Genomic DNA, 6,553 nt, shown 5'->3' with positions numbered 1-6,553 from the left:
TTTTTAAACTTATTTTTTCATTCTAGCATATTTTTGTCTCAGATTTTCATTCTATTATAATCATTGGACTTTTAAAAATATACTTTTAAGTGACCCTGGTCTAAGTGGTTCTCATTCAGAGAACAGAGGAGGAAAGACTGTCACAGTTTATAAATGGCATAAATGCTCCAGAGGAGTTAGGGTTGAAAGAGAGCAAGAATGTACATTACTGTAATGCAGAGAGAACAGCAAGTATTAAGTAAAATTGCCTTTTTAAACAGTGTAATTTGATTAGAGAAATGGAAATTGATGAGTTTGCCTTGGAACTATAATAAATGTGATTGTAAAGCTAGTAGTGGAGGCTGTCAGCACTTAATGATGCACTTCACTTTTACCTCTTTAGATGAGAATTATGAAATGGACTTCTTTGATATTTTATATTGGAAAAAGTTAAGGATTTTTCTGGCTGAGAAGACTAGAAGAAACAAATGAAGAATGAGCTTGATTTGTTATTTGTTTGCTGAGCCCCAAGGACACTTCTTTCTTTACTCTAACCAGGGGAGATGTTGAATTTGTATTATGACATGACTTTGTGCAAGGTTTTGTTTTTCTTCTTATTTATTTGTTGTTTTTTTTAGACAGAGTCTTGCTCTGTAGCCTAGGCTGGAATGCAGTGGCATAATTTCGGCTCACTGCAGCCACCACCTCCTGTGTTCAAGCGATTCTCCTGAGTCAGCCTCCCTAATAGCTGGGATTACAGGCATCAGCTACCACACTTGGCTAATTTTTGCATTTTTAGTAGGGATGGGGTTTTGCCATGCTGGCCAGGCTGGTCTGGAACTGCTGACCTCAGGTGATTTGCCTGCATCAGATTCCTAAAGTGCTGGGATTACAGGCATGAGCCACTGTGCCTGGCTGTGAAAGGTTTTATTAAGTGGTTTCAGAGAGAAAGTCTGAAACTAAATTTGAATGTTGTCACCCCGATTGTGGGGTTGTGTTTGATGTACAGATGTTTGGGAGAGCACAGAATGAGAAAAGGGAACTCAGCATTTATTAGATTGGAAGAGAGTAGTTGCAGTTGGTGCAAGCCTAAAGTGATCCTGGCTGGGGTCACTTCTGGAAAGAAGAGCTTTGATGCTTTTGCTTTTGTGGAAAGACACCGACACTCTCAATGTTCCTTCTGAATGTTCTGAAGAAATGATTCTTACAGTGATTTGGTGGAAAGAGGAAGGAATGCTGGGTTCTTGATATTGACCTTTAGCCTCATTGGCCAGGAAAACTATTCTTCACCAAACTTTTATGTAGAAGCATTACACATGAAATATATATTTGGAAGACTGAATCATCTTTTGTCCCTGGCCTACAGCCTCAGTTAGGGAAAGGAATTTACACAGTAAGAAGTTTTTGAACTCAAAGAAATTCAGATTTTGGCTAAAGGGTTGGAGCTGGAATGGCAAATACTTAGCATGCCAACCACTGTGCTCCTCATCTATGCATGTGGCAGACATCACTAATCTATCAGCACATTTGCCCTAGAGTCCAGATGTGGATGCATTATCTTTCTTAACTGAGCACTTTAGGCAGCTGCTACTGAACTGATCAGTTCACTTACATTGCTGATCTGTATAAAAGTTTTACCTATCACATCCCCACACCCCTTGCAGTGTGCTACGACGTGAATTTAAAAAATAGCCAAACTTTTGGAGTAGACCAATCTGTAGACCATTCTGGATCCTGTCCTCTAACCAGAGAACAGATGAGAATGGTCCCACACTGTGACCCACAGGTGTCTACTGAGCATATGCTGGAGCTCTGGGGACAGAAAGGCTTACGACAGTTTTTACCTTCAAGGACATGCTTATTATTGGGAAAACAGAAAGCTAGCCTAAGAGGCATGCCAAGCACGTATTTTTTGACTAAGCAACAACTTAAGAGAGGGGAGCTTAAATCCCATGGAGCTGAAGTCTAAGAAAGAACAGTCTTGTTTATTTTTCTCTCTGCCTGCCTGGCTGATTGGATATGTTTTCACTTGCATTGCTGATCTGTATAAAAGTTGAAATGTAAAGATGTATTTCTTAAAAGTACCTTCATTAGAAAGCCAGGGCAGATGAAAAATATGGGAAAAGCAATATCTTAACAAAATAATTGAATCTGAGAAGCATCAGGGCATGCCAATGATGTTCAGTTGTTATCTCCCTGTCTCTATGGTTGGCTGCTGAGATGAACTGAATAGAACTAGAAGAGAAGAGTTAAGGTGGAGGGATACTGAAAGAACTGAAGCCTTGGAGCGAGTGGTCAAGGGAGGTGAGAGCTGCAGAGTGAATAATTAAATGTATGCTTCAGTGATACTTTTTCCCCTTGCATTGCCTTTCCCTTTTTTCTGGGGCAGGGTAGGGTGAGAGTAACAGAGAGGTTTACTTAATTATTTGGGATCAGAAACACATTTAAAAATGCCTATTTTTTATATAATTTGTATAGGAAAATTATATGGAAAGTATTTTGCTCAAAAAGTTTCATAATGTAGATTATCTTTTGAAATGATCAAATAGAAGAACCCTGAATTAGTTGGTAGATTTATGTATTTTATTTTCAATTGGGTATTTTAAAAAATACAATTTAGGCATTGTTTTTCTTTTCTTAATTTTTACATGTATTTTTAGTGTCATACTCTTCTAAGATTTTAATGCAGTTATATGGAAACATTTTTAAGGATCAGGATATTTATAGGATTGAAATATGTTTAGGGGTAGGCAATATAAGGTAATCTAAATAGCTCAAAAAGATAATCATTAAACAAGATGAATTGACTTTTTTATTAGGAGAAAATGACTTCTTATATTGCATTTGGTATAACATTGCTTGGTCAACTTCTTTCCGCCCCCTAGAAATTTAGTTCTTAAAATATTTTCTGTGACAAGCTCTCAGAGTGATAGACATGGGGATTGTATTTTTCTTCTTCAGATTTCCTTTAAATGTTTTCTTGATTTTTTTAAAGGACACTTTTGACCAGGATAGATACCAGAGAATAAACATTTAAAGCATGACTTTCCCCACTGGACCAGGTATAGAGATGGTAGGAAATCCTTCAAATTGTAATGGTTCCTAATTTGTGAATACAAAAGATGTAAGAGATACCTCATTTGTGTTATGCTAGATACACAATCCAATTAGTAATGAGATAAGGTTCCTTTATTGACAACTAGATGAAGTGATATTAGAAGGTTATAAATGGAATGTTCAGAGGGCTATGATGGATTTTATATAAAAACGTATAAAAACAAATCCTTGTCTGTAAGAACCACTAAGACTAAACTACAGCACTTTAGCTGTGAGGATTGATGCTCCTTAAAATCCATGAATTCAACCTTTATTTGCTCATCCACCAAATATTTATTGTGATATATCATTATGTGCCTGCCTCAGGGATAAGTCACGGGAATAGTGTGGGAGTAAGACCCAAAACCCATAGTCAAGAGCAAATAGTTACATTTTTAAATAAGTGCTTCTCAATAAACAGATTTACAACTTTATGACTTTAGAAGAGAGGAGAAAGTACCTAATTCCACCTCATGTGTGGGATAGGATTCACCAGGGAATGATACTTGAGCCTGGAGAGTGAAGAATGAAGAAGTGGGTAGGAAGGGTGGGGACCCCAGGCAGAAAAGTGCCTATATTAGAATATTCAACTGGAGAATGCTTCAGGGTTCATCCATTCTACTTTGCCTGCCTCAAACCAACCTGGACAGAAGTCTGTCTGTCACTTACATTTCTAAAAAATTTCCAGAAAAGGAAATATGGCTTGAGCCACATTATCTGAAGAACTTACTAGTGGTAAAATTTCCAATCATGTTATTCGAACTGCCAAATAAAATTTTGCAATCAGCATTTATTCTAATCCAACAACCTTTTCACCTTTGAGTGACTTCCCCAGCCTCAAAGAGCCTCTCATCTTTTGTGGGTCTCTGGTGGTCCAGAGTTTGCACAGATAATAGTTTTTTCTGTCTTTGGAAGACAAATAAGCTTTTGGACCAGGTAGCCAGTGTTGGGCCCTATTTGGGTACATAGCTGGAAACTAGGCCTTGAGAGAAAGTCAGAGGTGCTCCATTGCAAAATTAGCCTGATAAGAAGAGGGGAGGGATTCCAGTTGTTTTTTTCTCCACTGCACTTGTTCTTTCCCAGTGGGGAGTAGAATGCTCTGCTCTGCAAGCTCCCAAACTCCACAAGTTCTCTTTTAAGATTAGAAGTTGTTGTTCTGCTCTTGAGGCTCTAAGGTTTCTCGTGACTTCATTACCCTGGGCTGAGTGTGTCTAACCACTGTAATTACCTCCAGAATTCTCTGCAGGCCTCTTTTGAAGACTGAAAAAGATAATTTTACTGCGGGGGTAGGAGAAAGGAAGTAGCAAGTGGAAATGCCTGGGGACTGTTTTTATTTTTTTAATTTAAAAGTAATTTTTAGAAGCCAACAGCTCAGTTTTTCTCTCTTTAAGGGGCCAGTTATAAATAAAGATACTTATTAAAATGCTAGAACCTTCACATAAAATGTCCTATAGTTAAGACCATTTTGATTTTGTGATTTTATTTATTTGTTTAGAGATAGTATCTCACTGTGTTGCTCAGCTGGCCTTGGACTCCTGGGCTCAAGAGATCCACCCACCTCAGCCTCCCAAATAGCTGGGACTACAGGCACATGTCACCATGCCTGGCTTAGATTTTGTGCTTTTAAAGATAAGGTCTCATCCATGTTGACTCCATCACTTTTTTTTTTTTTTTTTTTTTTTGCAAGATATGGCTAATCAACATGAGCCTTAATTTTATTTGTTCATAAAATGGGAAAAATAATTTCGACTTCACAGTTCTTATGAGAATTAGATATAATGTATGTCATAAAAATATCTGTGACATGCTAGTTGCGGAATAAAGAGCAACCATTTGTACTAATAAAAACAGAATCTGAAACCCCTAATTTGCCATGTTTTTATTCTCATAACTGCTTTTAAAAAATTCTAGGTAGTAAAAAATAAAAGCACTACATTGAAATTTAAGCATTTTAGATAAAATGAAATGTATATGTGTGTGATGGTGAATATATGTTGTCTCTCTTACCTAATTGATGAACTAAAGTTGTGTTTTCTGAGTGTGCTGTTGACATCACACTCAGGGGTGTTGAGATGATCCAATTGGGTGTGGGAAAACAAATGTGCTTATAAAATTATTTTATTCTTTAAAATTTTGATTCATTGTATACATGATATAGTTTGCTAGTATAGTAGTAAATGCATAAAATATATACATAAATATACATTGGAGATACTAATTCAATGTTTAAACTTAAAAAAATCTCATAACCATAAGAGTTGGCAACCACTGATCTAAATGGCCATTTATAACATAAACATAACACTTATGACAATTCATTTTAAGTTATATTTTATTTTTAAATTAGAGACAGGGCCTTGCTCTGTCACCCAGGCTGGAGTGCAGTGGTGTGATCATAGCTCGCTGTAACCACAAACTCCTAGGCTCAAGAGATCTCCTGACTTGGCAAAAATCCATTATAACTTAAAAGTCCTTCTCATTCTTCCAATTTACCTTCTTGGAATTTTACATTATTTAATGTTTGAACATAGGTTTGAGATTTGGCAAGATTTTTTAAATGACCATTTTTAGGTATTTATAGACAGTTTTATTTTGATTCTTATCTACGTGTCTTTGCTGGTAACTTTCTGTCCTGTGCAGTGGTTAATTGCTTGAATTTGCTTTTTGGTTCAAAATCTGAGGACCTGATATGTTTGGGAAATAAAAGATACTAGGACAGAACCCACCTGTCTCAATAGGTCTCTGAGGTTTGCATCTGTGAACCTTTCTTGGGCACTTACAGTTCTGGTTGAGGACTTCTTAAACCATGCAATGAAACATTTACTGAATATCCCATTTGCAGAATCCATTGTGCCTAGAACGAGGCTGTGTTCTTGGCAATGGTTTTTAGTCATGTCTTTTAAGCACGTGATACCTCTTTACTCTGCAGGAGTTTCTACTTACCCACAGTTCTTTGATTATTTAAACACCCTTTTTTAGAGGATTAGCAGAATTCCTAATCTTATTCTTTGGCCCATGACGGTTGTACACAGTATGTCTTCAGAGGTTGATTCTCTTGCACTGACAGGTAAAAGGTTCATATAGTTTCTATACATACTAAACTATACTATGTACTACACTGTACTATGCTTAGTATACTAGGGGGAGGGGTCAGTAAAACCAAAGACTCTGTGTTCTGATACACTTTGTTGTCAGAAATTTTGGCAACCAGAGCATAAGTAACATGAATGACATAAAGTATGTCTAGAAAGTGGCTTCCTCCTTCCCTTCTCTCTTGACTTTTTTACTATTCCTGTCTGTTTCCCGATGGCTGCCACCACTTCTAGGAGCCAAAGTTGACCCAAACTCTCAGTCCAGCCTGCTGGGTGACAGCATGTAAGGCACTGGGTTAGATGTGGTCCAAGGAGCTATTTTCCAGTCAGCCATACATTGTGCTCTTCATCTTTAAAAACAGCTTGCTCTCTTCAAACTAGGTAGT

Source organism: Callithrix jacchus, chromosome 2, assembly GCF_049354715.1.
Source record: "Callithrix jacchus isolate 240 chromosome 2, calJac240_pri, whole genome shotgun sequence".
In the NCBI taxonomy this organism is placed as follows: Eukaryota; Metazoa; Chordata; class Mammalia; order Primates; family Cebidae; genus Callithrix; species Callithrix jacchus.
This window is presented reverse-complemented; position numbering follows the sequence as displayed.